Below are 15,015 nucleotides of genomic sequence, written 5' to 3' on the forward strand. Positions count from 1 at the left end.
AGAGGAAGCTATCTGTATAAGAGATACTCAAAATCATTAGTCATCAAAGAAATATAAATTAAAATGACAAGATATCACTTTGTGCTTATGAGACTGAAAAACATGGAGAGCTGGAAAGAGGTGAGTGCTGATGGGACATGAGGATACAGGAGTCCTCAAATATGAATACTTCCAGAGGCACAGAGACTGGGGCAGCCACTGTGGAGAGGCATCTGGCACTATTTAATCAAATTCAGTCTCTGCAAGCCTATAATCCAGCAATTCCACAGAAATATTATACAGCTTTGCAAGCAGACATGTAGGAAGATGTTCACTGCAGCAATATTTATGGTGTTAGGGAGTAGGAACAACTTGAGCAACCATTCACTATACAGAGAGCAGATAAAGCAAAACCAATGGATGCATACAGCATGGGGTATAAACACAGCATTCCAAAGGAGAGAATTAGACACATAACAATATAGATGGATCTTAAAAACACTACTCAGAGGCCTGGCATCGTGGTTCACACCTGTAATCCCAGTACTTTGGGAGGCCAAGGCAGGCAGATCACCTGAGGTCAGGAGTTCGAGACCAGCCTGGCCAACATGGTGAAACCCTGTCTCTACTAAAATACAAAAAAATTAGCTGGGCATGGTGGCGCATGACTGTAATCCCAGCTACTCAAGAGGCTGAGGCAAGAAATGGCTTGAATCCGGGAGGCGGAGGCTGCAGTGAGCTGAGATCTCGCCACTGTACTCAGCCTGGGCAACAGAGTGAGACTCTTGTCTCAAAAGTCTCCAAAAAAAAAAAAAAAAAAAAAAAAACCAAAAAAAAAAACAAAAAACACTACATAAAGGAAAATGAATTACAGCATTATAAATCAAGGTACATACACATAAAACAAACATTCCCACTTTGCAAGCTCCTACATAAACAAAAGGAAACACATGCAATGCATTAAGAATGAACACCTGTGAGGCATGAGCTGAATGCGACAAGGGAATTCTACAACAAAACCAATCTTTTAGCTTCCTTGCGTGTTGTAAAAGAAAAACTCTTATGACCTACGATAAACACAGAATTGTTTCCTTCCCCAAAGTTCCCAATTTTCCAAACAACAAAAGCTACTCTGGTTGCCAGTTCTGTTGATGAGTAACAGCTTTTCATCCTTTTTCAATCAGGAAGGGAAAATTCAGGGATCAGCAAAGTACAAAAGGGATGAACAGAGAATATTTACGAAACAGTGTTTTTGTTCTCATGACCTGACAACCTGACTGAAAAAGACCTGATTACCTCTTGATTTGGGATGATTCAGCTACAGGCAGGTTGGTGTCAAGTTTTCAGGTCATCTGAAGCGATTTACTTTCAGAACCTCTTCCCACGTAATCCTCTTGCCTCCCTGTAGAAATAATACCCTGCACTACTTGAAAACTGAAAATTCTTGAGCTAGAGAGGGCCCAGTTATTTTACAGATGAGGAAACGAAGACTCAGGGAAGAATTATGGTGTGAGTCACACAGCTCTAGCTTGAAAAGGTCTCCCTGACTCAGCCCTTGTCCTCCTCCTGTCTATTCTCAACCCAGCAGCCAGAGTTATCCTTTTAAAACATAAGTCATCATCAACTTCACTGTTCAAAGCTCTCCAACGGCTTCTCCCTCACTCAGTGTAAAGGCCAAAATCCTTACAATGACCTACACTGATGTGCCCTCCCCACTCCCATCCCCTCTCATCTGTTGCCACCTCCCCCCAACCCACATCCACACTGACCGGCCACCATGACCTTGCCGCCCCTAACATGCCAAGCATGCTCCTGCACCAGGGTTTGGAACATGCTCATCCCACTGCCTCCTGCTCACTTTTCATTTCCTTCCAGTCTTCCATCATGAGTTAGGCCAGGTGTGGTGGCTCATGCCTGTAATCCCAGCACTTTGGGAGGCCAAGGTGGGTGGATCGCTTGAGGCCAGGAGTTCCAGACCAGCCTGGGCAACATAGTGAAACCCCGTGTCTACTAAAAATACAAACATTGGCCAGGCATGGTGATACAAGCCTGTAGTCCCAGCTTACTCGAGAGGCTGAGATGGGAGGATCGCTTGAGCCCAGGAGGTTGAGGCTACAGTGAGCTGTGATCACGCCACTGCACTCCAGCCTGAGTGACAGAGCAAGACTCTGTCTCCAAAAAAAAAAAAAAAAAAGTTATCTCAGTAGAGGCTTTATTTGACCCCTCTATATAAAAAGTAAATCCCCTACCACACATATATACATACACACAAACACACACACTCTTACCCTTTCCTGACTCTAAAGTTCTCCATAGCATTACGATCCTTTGACCTATCCATTCACATATTTGTCTGTCTCCACCCGATTAGAATGTGTCTGTTCCACGAGGGCTTAGTCTGTTTTGTTCAAACTGGTTCCCCCTCCCAGCACCCACAGCATACACAAGTGCTCCCCCGACCCCGGCACACACAGGTGCCCCCCACAAGCACATACAGGTGTTCCCCCTCCCAGCACACACAGGTGCCCACCCTCTCAGCACACACAGGTGCTCAGTGAGAATGTGTTCAGTGAATAAACAGGTAAGGACCAAAAGCCATGCCTTCAGACTCCTCACACAATGCCCTATGTGCCTGCCCTCAAGTGCTGGTTCAGTTCTTGGTGGTCACGTCCTTCAGTCAGAAGAAAAGATCTAGAAATCTCAAAATGAAACAATACATTTTAGCTACTCTATTTCACCTCCCACAGCTGCCTTTCATAGCAGGGAGGATAAAGAACACAACTAAAAGTTAACACCTTGGTTTGTTTAACGGCTCTTTCATTAAAGAGCTCATTTTACTGCTGCTACTTAAGAACTTTCTGCCTTTCCAGGCAAGAAACTAATATCTCATAATTAACTCCCGACCAACAAGACTAAGTTAACCAGTCTTGAAAATTAGCTTATTCAGATGTTTTCCAGAGTGGGTATAATAAGAAACTATTTCATATTAATTGAATTGGTGTTGCAAAACTTTCCAGAAGTATTCTGAATGAATTCTAAGGATGCTTTGGCAGATGATCAAGCACATTCGAGAATTTCACAGGAGATAATCTCGTAATAATACCATGTTGTAGGTAATCCATTAGCTGACTCTAGAAACAACAGAATACTAAACCTAGAAAATAAGACAAAAGCCAGGCTCGGTGGCTCACGCCTGTAATCCCAGCATTTTGGGAGGCTGAGGCAGGCGGATCAACTGAAGTCAGGAGCCAGAAAAGAGGCAGAGATTGATGGAACGTAGAGGGAAATGCCCTGCCTTGGGGCTACAAGACAAATAAATAACTGGTGCATATTTAAACAGATCGTTGATGAAGATTATTATTATCTCAGCCAAAAAATACACAATATGAACACTGTATAAAAGTCAACTTATCACATTCTCTGAGTCAGACTGTCCTTGGCTTATTGCAAAAGTTATCAGTGGCACTGCACGAACCCCGTTCCCAAGCCAGACTTGAGCTACTCTCCACCCTCCAGAAATCACTCCATTGCAGCCTCTGAATTTAAGTGAATTTAACACGTAAGTATCTGCAATTTGAAAAGTCACTTTTCACTTATTTTAGCCCAACCCTGATAAAGTGACTGAGAGAGCTGAGAATAATAATGAATTTGAAGATTCGCTATGCCCCATTATGCAGAATTCTAAAAATCTTTTCTTCTTAAAACATTTTTGTTGTCACAATGAGTGACGTGTTTCAAGTTAACAGGTAAAATCGGAGAACTCTGGAGACAGAAGAGGACCTTAGAGATCCTTTAATTCAATATTTTAGAGAAAAATGGGTAAAGGATAAACTAACTTGCTGATCACCGTGACGGTATTCATGCTGTGAAAGTAATAAACGCAACACCAACTGAGAAATGATCCCCGAATGCTGTCAGGTACTTCAGTCTTGCAAAAACTACTACAGATTAATCAGTCCTGCTCATCCCTTTAACTCAGCTATGTAAACAAGCAGAGCTAGACTATGCTCAAACCCTAAATATTAGCGTTACCACTCGCCTGCCACATGCTACAGCATCATTAGTTATGAAAGTGTTTTAATACAAGATCTTCACATTTGTGTAAAAGAATTACTATAAAACAGACCTAAAGTCAAGTTACCCATATTCCAGAATAAGTGAGTGCCAAAAATATTCACCCTTCATTACAGTACAAATGAGACAGGCAGTAATAATGAAACTGCATTTAAAGTTGTTTTTGCACTTAAAATTTAAGTCTATACTCCTCATCTGCATCAGGCCCCGGCCTATTTGGTAAGCTCAATATTCCTTTACCAAAGTGACAGCATCACCACCCTTTGAGACACTGATGCCCGGTGGACATCTGTGCCTGCAGCAGGAACGCGGGTGTCCGCGGGTTTCTGCAAAACTCCACCATCACCAAAGCTGCATCACCAGCTGAACAGGTCTAACCCTTGCTTCGGAAGCCATCTGTCTCTGTCTCCCTGACACAGAATCACGGCCTCCTATGCCGTAAGGCTCCGAACATCTGTAAAATAAGGGGGGTGGACTAACGCTGAGCTCTTTTTCCAGCTCTCAAAATTCCGCCTCATTGCTGGAGTGGCAGGGCGGTGCAGAGAAAGAGCCCTGGGCTTGACACCGCTTGAAAAGTCCACGTTCACATCGCTCTGACCACCCCTTCAACTCCCGGGGACTACAGGAGTGCGAGGGGGCCCGCGGCGCCCCACTGTCCCTCGCGGGCTCCTGGCCCACCGAGCGCAGCGCCGCCGCGGGGAAGGGGCCGATACAGGCCTAGCCGCGCGGCGCGTCTCTCGGGGTGCGAGTCCCCTCCGCCCGCGGCCCCGGACCGCGACCCCCGCTCCCCGCCCGGCCCCCGCCCGGCTCCCGCCCGGCTCCGGCCTGGCCCGGCCTCTGACCTGCTTTCCGCCGCCTGGCTGTCCCTCGGCGCAGCAGGCAGTTGCAGCCGCCCGTCCCCGGCCCGCTGTCACCTCCGCCCCTGGAAGCAGCGGTCGGGTGGATCCCGTGTGAGTCAGCGCGCCGCCCCGCCTCCCGCTCAGGCTTCCGCCTCTGCCGGCGCGGTCCGCGCGGCCCCGGGGGCGCCAAGCTCCGCTGCCCGCGCGCCCACCTCCCTGGGGCCCGCCCCATGCTCGCGCCCCCTGGCGGCCGGCCCGGCCCTGCTCGCCTCGCGACATCAGAGGGGCGTCGCGCTCAGAACGGCCACCGGGGAAACTGAGGCACGGGGGCCCGCCCCCGCCGCAGCGCGCCGACACGGCTCGTCCGGCCTCGGCCTCACGCAGTCCTACGTGCAGCCCCGGCTGCGGACAAGTTCCTCCCCTCTTGCTGTTCCCCCACTCCCGACACCACCCTCCAACCTAGAAAAAAGTCAAAATTCCATTCAGAGAAGTCCAACTCGATTCCTGTCTGCGTGTAATGCTGTCCTCTTTGCTACCCCAAGGCAGTTTCCCTTATTATGCCACACAATACTCGCTGGGGTTCGCCTCTATCTGTCCCATTTTTTTCTGAGGAAAGTCTCTCAGGACATCTTTGAGAATTTGAGAGCAAGAAATGACAGAAAGCAAGAACTGGGCAGGGCTGAGAGAACTCCTCCAACTCAGTTTCTGAATCCCCGCAGTATTCCCGTTGTTTGTTAAAGATCACGAAGTTACACAGCTTGGCTATGTTGCTGGAATTGCTGCGCCTCACGTTTCTGCAATCTACCTAGGGGATTCTGAAGAAGGCGGTGAGTCTGTCACTGTGCATGCACTACAAAAATAAATATTTCACAAATCTCATCCCATACTGTATATGTTTCTCCTTTACTTTGCTTTTTAAAAACTTGTGGTTAAATATACATCACATGAAATTTACCATTTTAATCCTTTTTAAGTGTACAGTTCAGTGGCGTTAAGTACATTGACGTTGTTCTGCAACCATCACCACCATCCAGCTCCAGAACTTTTTCATCTTCCCAAACTGAAACTGTACCCATTAAACACTAACTCCTCATTCTCCAGCCCCTGGTAACCATCATTCTACTTTCTGTCTCTATGATTACTCTGGATACCTCATATAAGTGGGATCATACAAGATTGTCCTTTTGTGAGTGGCTTATTTCACCTAGCATAATGTCTTCAAGGTTCACCCATGTTGTAGCATGCATTAGAATATCCTTCCTTTTGAAGGCTGAATAATACTCAATTGTACGTATATAACATCTTTGGTTTATCCCATCTTTCCGTGGACATTTGGGTTGTTTGTACCTTTTGGCTATGGTGAATAATGCTGCAATGAACATGGGGGTACAAATATCTGCGTCCCTACTTTCAATTCTTTTGGAAGCATTGCTGGATCATGTGGTAATTCTATGTTTAATTTTTTGAGAAACCAGCATACTGTTTTTTTTCCTTTGCTTTTTGAAGCATGTTAACACTGTAAAGAGAAGATTTTGTAGTAAAATGTCAACGTTCTGAGAGTCATTAAAATTCTTAGCAAATGCTTCATTTGCCTGTAAAACTGTGACTTTTCGGCGGATCACGAGGTCAAGAGAACGAGACCCTACTGGTCAACATGGTGAAACCCCGTCTCTACTAAAAATAAAAAATTAGCTGGGCATGGTGGCGGGTGCCTGTAGTCCCAGCTACTCGGGAGGCTGAGGCAGGAGAATCGCTTGAACCCAGGAGGTAGAGGTTGCAGTGAGCTGAGATCGCGCCACTGCACTCCAACGTGGTGACAGAGCGAGACTCCATCTCAAATAAATAAATAAATAAATATTTTAAAACAAGTGACTTTTCTTTCCTCAAGAAAGTAATTAACATTGCAAATCTATTGTCTTTATTTTTGGATAATGTTATTAGCCAAAATAATAATAACTTATTATTCAGTTGCCTACAATTTTGTTTTCTGTGGATGTAGCTTTCTAATGTTGTTTGGAGTCAAGTATGCCATATGAAATTCAGATGAAAAATCAAGCATTTTATTTTATTTATTTATTTCACCACGTTGGTCAGGCTGGGCTTGAACTCCTGACCTCAGGTGATCCACCCTCCTCGGCCTCCCAAGTACTGGGATTACAGGCATGAACCACCGCGCCCAGCCTGGGGATCGGAGTTTTTTGTTTTTTGTTTTTTGTTTTTTGAGACGGAGTCTCACTCAGTCTCCCAGGCTTGAGTGCAGCGGCGTGATCTCAGCTCACTGCAAACTCTGCCTCCCAGGTTCCTGCCATTCTCCTGCCTCAGCCTCCCAAGTAGCTGGTACTACAGGCGCCCGCCACCACACCTGGCTAATTTTTTTTGTATTTTTGTAGTAGAGACGGACTATCACCGTGTTAGTCAGGATTGTCTCTATCTCCTGACCTTGTGGAGTTTTTAAAGATAATTTGGCTGGTGGGGTCTTGAGAACTGGGGAGTGCTGATTGGTCAGGTTGGAGATGGAAACATAGGGGGTCAAAATGAGGTTTTCTTGCTGTTTTATGCGCCTGGGTGCAATGCAGAACTGGTTGAGCCAGATTACCGGTCTAGGTGGTGTCAGCAGATCCATCAAGTGCAGGGTCTGCAAAATATCTCAAACACTGATCTTAGGTTTTGCAATAGTGATGTTATCCCAGGAGCAATTTGGGAGGTTCAGGCTCTTGGAGTCAGAGGCTGCATGACCCCTAAACTGTAATTTTTTTTTTTTTTTTTTTTTTTTTTGAGGCGGCGTCTCAGTCTACCGCCCAGGCTGGAGTGTAGTGGTGCAATCTCGGCTCACTGCAACCTCCACCTCCCGTGTTCAAGCGATTCTCGTGCCTCAGCCTCCCTAGTAGCTGAAATTACAAGCATGTACCACCACGTCCAGCTAATTTTTGTATTTTTAGTAGAGATGAGGTTTCACATTGTTGGCCAGGCTGGTCTCAAACTCCTGGCCTCAAGTGATCCATCCACCTCAGTCTCCCAAAGTGCTGGGATTACAGGTGTGAGCCACCGCTCTCGGCCTTAAACTGTAATTTCTAATCTTGTAGCTAATTTGTTAGTCCTGCAAAGGCAGACTGGTCCCCAGGCAAGAAGGGGGTCTTTTTGGCAAAGGGCTATTATCAATGTTGTTTCAGAGTCATGAAGTGAATTCTTTCCCAAAGTTAGTTCAGCCTATGCCCAGGAATGAACAAGGACAACTTAAAGGTTAGAAGCAAGATGGGGTCAGTTAAGTCTGCTTTCTTTCACTTCATAAGTTCCTCAGTTATAATTTTGCAAAGGTGGTTTTATACTTTTCATTTATCAATGAATTCTTACTGTACATTTGTGATGTAACAGGCATTGTGCTAGGTGTTTGGCATTCAGGCTGACCAACACAGACAAGATCCTTGCCTTCATGGAGCTCACATTCTAGAGCAGGGTAACAGACAATAAAGAAATAAACAAATGATAATCCAGACAATCATGGGGTGTAGTTGAGTGTTATGAAGGAAACAAACCAACTGATGCGATAGGTTAGATCATAGAGAATTAAAGCCTAGTGCCCTAGGCATTTGTTTTATGTACTGAGTTAACTTCTCTCCTATGCAATGTTGGGGCTTAGAAACCAATACCCTAAAATAGGGTGCTTTGTACATGTTGAGCTGAAAAAGCAGCCTCAAGGTCTCTCTCAACCTCCCCCCACCTGCCCCTCTTCACTGTCTCTCCCAAAGCATAGTATTCTCTGAAGTTTCCTTATCTGTCCAAAGTCCTGACCTACCAAAGAAAAACAATTATCTCTGTTCTCTTTCCTGAGTTTTAATTAACTGAACCCACATTGCAAGAAGGAAGACCAAAGTCTGTCAATAAACCTGGACAGACTTTTGTCACAAACCATTGTCTGGTCTGCGGGCCCAACAGACTTTGTCCCAGACCATTGGAAGTTCCTCAAGTTCATTGAATTCTCCCTAGTAATCATTTATTGCCCTCAATAGAATTCCTCTTCTTCGCCCCCCCATAACCTGTTTTGCCAGCATCCACGCCACCATTTTTTCTGTATCCTCAAGATGATACATAAGCTTCTGCACCCCATTGGGGGTGTTGGTCTTCCGTGTCACATAAAACTATTGTCAAACAGATGCGTATGCCTTTTCTCCAATTAATCTGCCTTTTGTGACTTGATTTTTCAGCAAAACTTCAGAGGGCGAAGAGGACGTTCACCTGACCCCAACAGCAACCAGAACGGTACAAGTTATACTCAGTCCTTGAAAGAACTAAGAAGACAATTCACTCCACACAGCTTCTATGTCATGTGGTTTAGATAAGGAATCTAGGCTGATAAAGGCCAAAGTGAGGGATGGCCTTCTCTGAATATAGAGATAGTTGGGGAAATCCCCTCTGGGGATGTAACATTTACCTGAAACTTGAATAATGAGAAAGAATCAAGCCGGACGTGGTGGCTCAAGCCCGTAGTCCCACGATCTGCAGTGAGCCGTGATGGCACCACTGCACTCCAGCCTGTGCGACAGAGTGAAACCCCATCTCAAAAAAAGAGAGAAAGAATCACCATGTAAAGAGCTCTTCAGGCAGGAGAAACTGCAGGTGCAAAATCTTGAAGTAGAAAGCCATCTAGTAAGTTTCAGAAACACAAAATAAGCCATGTGAAGCAGGGAGGCAGTTTTATGAGATGAGATTAGAAAACAAACAGGGCCAGGTGCAGTGTCACGCATCTGTAATCTCAGCTACTTTGGAGGGTGAGGTGAGAGGCTCACTTGAGCCCAGGAGTTCAAGACTGCAGCACATTATGATTGTGCCTGTGAATAGCCACTGCTCTCCAGCCTGGGCAACATAGCAAGACCCTGTCTGTTAATAATAATAATAATAATAATAACCATCTTTTTTTTTCTTTTTTTTGAGATGGAGTCTCGCTCTGTCGCCCAGGCCGGAGTGCAATAGTGTGTGCAATCTTGGTTCACTGCAACCTCTGCCTCCCAGGTTCAAGTGATTCTCCTGCCTCAGCCTCCCAAGTAGCTGGGACTACAGGCATGCGCCACCACACCCGGTTAATTTTTATATTTTTAGTAGAGATGGGGTTTCATCATGTTGGCCAAACTGGGCTTGAACTCCTGACCTCAGGTGATCCACCCTCCTTGGCCTCCCAAACTGCTGGGATTACAAGCATGAGCCACTGCACACGACCAAATAATAACTAACAAACAGTATGTAGGTCATTCCTGGTTTGGTGAGCCATGGCAAAGAGATTGATTTTTGTGATAAGTTGATGTATTGAGACATGATTAAAATATCCCCAAATGAAGGTACTGAAATGAAAATAAACAAACGAGATAAATGTGTGTGGAACTGCCTTGTTAACAATAAGGATTATATCTGTATATGTCATATTAAAACTAAAAAGTACATTGTTTTTCCCCTTGAATAATCCTCAATAAACCAAAACACAGAATGGCTCAATTCACATTTTGATTCATCTAATTGATTAAAACTATTTGGGTGTGTCATCCTTTGAGCTCTTGTCTGAACTGAAATCCAACCTGTCAGGATATACTGTAACTGAAGTTCTATCACGGTTATGAGGGGCTGCACCATGAACTAACAGTTTGGCATGGCTTGGCCCCATATCAAAGGCAACTCCCTCTGGCTTCCCCCCACAGTGCACCATATCACAGCCATAAGCTGTTGTTTGCAATGGCAAGCAGATGAGAGTAGCGAGCTGCTGAAACTAATCAAAGCTGGCCTTGCTCATGCCATGTCAGCTAACCGTTCATCCTGGAATAGCCAGGGGACCAAATTCCAGGGCGGTGGGGAGGAGGGGATGTATAGATAAAATGCTGTTAATATATGCTTATTTCTATTATTAAAGAAGATGTGCTCCAACAACCTAGTGATAGAACATGGAAGACATAGGTTTGCATCCTAAAATGTCAGACATCACATGGAAATACAACTATTCATCAAAATGTTGACACAATGCACCTGGGAGTCTCATGGCCAAGGTTCATAACGGTGAGAATTCAAGTTGAAAAGAGATCGACAGAGGAAGATTGGTGATCAGATCTCACAGGGAAAGGAGAAGTCAGGATGGTTTTCTTTTCTTTTTTTTTTTGAGACGGAGTTTCGCTCTTGTTGCCCAGGCTGGAGTGCAATGGTGCGATCTCGGCTCACTGCAACCTCCATTTCCTGGGTTCAAGCAATTCTCCTGCCTCAGCCTCCCAAGTATCTGGGATTACAGGCGCCCACTACCACACCCAGTTAATTTTTCTATTTTTAGTAGAGATGGGGTTTCACCTCGTTGGCCAGGCTGTTCTCGAACTCCTGACCTCACCTCAGGTGATCCACCTGCCTCGCCTCCCAAAGTGCTGGGATTACAGGCGGAGCCACCGCACCCGGCCAAGTCAGGATGGTTTTCACAGAGGGCATCTGTCTGGTGGACTTGAACTAGGACAAGACCAACTCCTAGAAGACAACAGAGGCCATTTGGTTTCATTTAGAGACAGACCCTGGTTGGCAAGAGTAAGACCAGGTCTTGTTTTGTTCTTACTAGAAGAGAACAGACCCTATAAGAAATCTTCTGCATTCTAAAGAAAAGACTGTATCATGTTTATCTTCAGGGCTGTTCTTAATATATTGATATACTGATGCCTAGGGACTCCTCTTCCTATCTACTTGCAGAAGCTTGAATTGGTTTACTGGAAAACAGAGAATTATTTCACACTCAGAAGTAAAAACCATGGCTGGGCACGATGTCTCACACCTGTAATCCCAGCACTCTGGGAGGCTGAGGCGGGTGGATCACTTGAGGCCAAGAGTTCAAGACCAGCCTGGCCAACACGCTGAAACCCTGTCTCTACTAAAAATACAAAACTTAGCCGGGCATGGTGGCGCGTGGCTGTAATCCCAGCTACTTGGAAGGCTGATGTGTGAGATGTACGTCCCTCAAACCTTGCTACAACATTAGTAATGTACCAATGTCTGACATTAAAAAAAAATTATTCGCTTGTAAAATAAAAGCCTTCTATAAACTACAGTGTGTTTCAAATACTATATTTGAATATTTTTAAAAAGAACAAAATTGTGGTCACTTTATTTCTTCATTTATTTATTCTTCATCTGATTCCAGAAAGGATTTAAGGAAACTCACTCAATTCCTTTGATCTAGTGCCCAGGATGGACTTCATCCCAAAGGGCTCACATGGGACAATCTAAAAGGAAGTCAAAGATGCCTTTTCTCCCTCCTCCTGCAGGGTGAACATGGATCCAAGGGGTGACTTTCTTTGCCGAAGTAGGGGGATCACCTGAGGTCAGGAGTTTGAGACCAGGCTGACCAACACGGTGAAACCCTGTCTCTACTAAAAATACAAAATACACTTGGGCATGGTGGTGCACACCTGTAATCCCAGCTACTCAGGAGGCTGAGGCAGGAGAATCACTTGAACCTGGGAGGCGGAGGTTGCAGTAAGCCAATATTGTGCCACTGCACTCCAGCCTGGGCAACAGAGTAAGATTCCATCTCCAAAAAAATAAAATAAAATAAGGGCCAGGCACGGTGGCGCACGCCTGCTTTGGAAGGCCGAGGTGGGTGGATCACCTAAGATCAGGAGATCTAGACCAGCCTGACCAACATGGTGAAAACCTGTCTCTACTAAATACAAAAAAATTAGCCGGGTGTGGTGGCGCATGCCTGTAATCCCAGCTGCTTGGGAGGCTGAGGCAGGAGAATTGCTTGAACCTGGGAGGCAGAGTTTACAGTGAGCTGAGATCATGCCATTGCACTCCAGCCTGGGCAACAAGAGCAAAACTCCATTTAAAAATAAAAAATAAGAATAAATAAAAACAAATTAAAAGAGAGCATTCTGAATGTTTTCACCACAAAGAAGTATAAGTATTTGAGATGATGGATTTGCTAATTACTCTGATTTGCTAATTATACAATGTATACATATATTGTACCCCATAAATATGTACAATTATTATATGTCAATGAAAGATAAATAAAACAGAAAAAAGTCACAGTAAAATCAAAATGATGCTTAAATTCAACAAAATTATAATGCTCTTTTGTTGTTTTGTCCACAATCATCATTCCTCTTTTTTTTTTCTTTTTGAGATGGAGTCTCGCTCTGTTGCCCGGGCTGGAGTGCAGTGACATGATCTCCACTCACTGCAACCTCTGCCTCCCAGGGTCAAGTGATTCTCCTGCCTCAGCCTCCCAAGTAGCTGGGATTACAGGCATGTGCCACCACGCCCGGCTAATTTTTCTATTTTTAGTAGAGACGGGGTTTTGTTATGTTAGCCAAGCTGGTCTCGAATTCCTGGACTCAAGTGATCTGCCTGCCTTGATCTCCCAGGGATTTTTTGTTTGTTTGTTTTTATGGGAAACAACTCATCTATACTTGCAGTCCCCCATATTTCCATTCCAGCACCCAGAAGTGATCATATAACCCCAGACTGACCAATCAGAGTCACTGTGGTAGTTTTAAAGATAGGCACATAATCCAGTTTGTGCTATTGAGATTCATGCTCAAGAATCAATAGTTTGTTGCTAAACTGTGTTAAATGAAATTTATAGGAGGCCATTGGGTGGAACTGAGCTCCTGCACTAGGCTTAACAGATAAAACCAAAATGGAGTTACTTATACTGAAGTTTCCACCAAGCCAAAACTAAGCTATTTATCTGATCTTCCAAGAAATCAAGCAAGAAACAGATAATAGCCAAATCCCCAAACAGGCCTGTTTTGGGAAGCATGATGAAGCGCCCCCCTCTGCTTTAACCTTTATAAGGAAAGTAACTTTGTAACAACCAATCAGTTTTTGTTCTGTTTCTGCATTCTTCAGCCCTTTTCTGCCTATAAAGTCAAAATTTCTCTGCTCATCTGAACACTCATTCTATGTTATAGAATGAGTTGTTGCCCAATTCTAGAATTACAAATAAAAGCCAATTCGATCTTTAATCTAAATTTGTTGTAAATTTGTCTTTTGATAGCTGAGAGAAGGTGAGCTAAAAGGAGCTGTTGTTCACCTTGCCTCATGGAGAGAGACTATGTGAGAATGAAGTCACTACTGAAGACAATGAAATCAAGAAATGGAGAGAGATTCCATACCACCTAACTTAGGCACCTCAATCCAGCTATGTCTGAAATCCTTACATAAAAATTTTTAGTTATATGTCACTAAAGGTCTCATCTTTAAACTACTGGCTCAATATGCCAGTCTAAGATGGAAGATTTACTATTCCCTAGTAAGATGAGAAAAATTTTATTTACAAGACTTCTTTATCCTGAGATTATATCTTTCCTAATTTTTGGTGTTATTTACGAATTGATGGTGATAGTGGATAACAATTGTATTTTACCAATAGTCCTTAATAGAAAATTAGAAAGTTAGTCCAAAATAGAAAGTAGCCAGGCATGGTGGCTCATGCCTGTAGCCCCAATACTTCGGGAGGCTGAAGGAGGAGGATCACATGAGCTCGGGAGTTCAAGATCAGACTGGGCAAGATGGTGAAATCCCATCTCTACAAAAAATTTAAAAATTAGCCAGGCATAGTGGTACATGCCTGTAGTCTCAGTTACTCAGGAGGCTGAGACAGGAGGATCACTTGAGCCCAGGAGGTCAAGGTTGCAGTCTGCTGTGATTGTGCCACTGCACTCCAGCCTGGGCAACAGAACAAGACCCTATCAAAAAAAAAAAAAAAAAAAAAAAAAGAAAGTTGGTGGGCCCCTTTATCTATCCTTCCATTAAAAAAAATTAGGTCATTTTGTAGGTCATAAGCATGATGATTGAGTTTTCATGCTCATGCGTGAGATGTACCTCCCTCAAACCTTGCTACAACATTGGTAATGTACCAATGTCTGACATTAAAAAAAAATTATTGGCTTGTAAAATAAAAGCCTTCTATAAACTACAGTGTGTTTCAAATACTATATTTGGATATTTTTAAAAAGAACAAAATTGTGGTCACTTTATTTCTTCGTTTATTTTTTCTTCATCTGATTCCAGAAAAGATTTAAGGAAACTCACTCAATTCCTTTGATCTAGTGCCCAGGATGGACTTCATCCCAAAGGGCTCATATCGGACAATCTAAAAGGAAGT

General features: G+C 44.2%; 1 protein-coding gene, 1 long non-coding RNA gene and 1 other non-coding gene across 7 annotated transcripts in view; 2 read left to right on the forward strand and 1 right to left on the reverse strand.

Annotated features, from left to right (window-relative positions):
• Positions 1 to 5,079, reverse strand: part of DNMBP (dynamin binding protein) — a 135,469-nt gene extending 130,390 nt beyond the window's left edge. Inside the window, exon 1 of one of the 5 annotated variants that reach the window (XM_063670143.1) lies at positions 4,896 to 5,033. The gene's annotated coding sequence lies outside the window, so the exon portion shown is untranslated. Of the gene's footprint in view, positions 1 to 1,275; positions 1,389 to 4,895 lie in introns of those variants that run through there. The other 4 variants (XM_063670142.1, XM_054435548.2, XM_054435547.2 and 1 more) reach the window with 4 other exon arrangements.
• On the forward strand, positions 5,036 to 10,380 carry LOC134740177 (uncharacterized). Its single transcript, XR_010127456.1, has 2 exons — positions 5,036 to 5,719; positions 9,095 to 10,380. It is a non-coding gene; the product is annotated as an uncharacterized LOC134740177 (long non-coding RNA).
• A 4,293-nt stretch (positions 10,381 to 14,673) lies between these two features.
• LOC129007028 (small nucleolar RNA U13) lies at positions 14,674 to 14,779 on the forward strand. The gene has a single exon (XR_008492207.1). It is a non-coding gene; the product is annotated as a small nucleolar RNA U13 (small nucleolar RNA).
• Positions 14,780 to 15,015: the final 236 nt, after the last annotated feature.

The sequence above is a fragment of the Pongo pygmaeus genome, chromosome 8 (assembly GCF_028885625.2).
Source record: "Pongo pygmaeus isolate AG05252 chromosome 8, NHGRI_mPonPyg2-v2.0_pri, whole genome shotgun sequence".
NCBI lineage: Eukaryota > Metazoa > Chordata > Mammalia > Primates > Hominidae > Pongo > Pongo pygmaeus.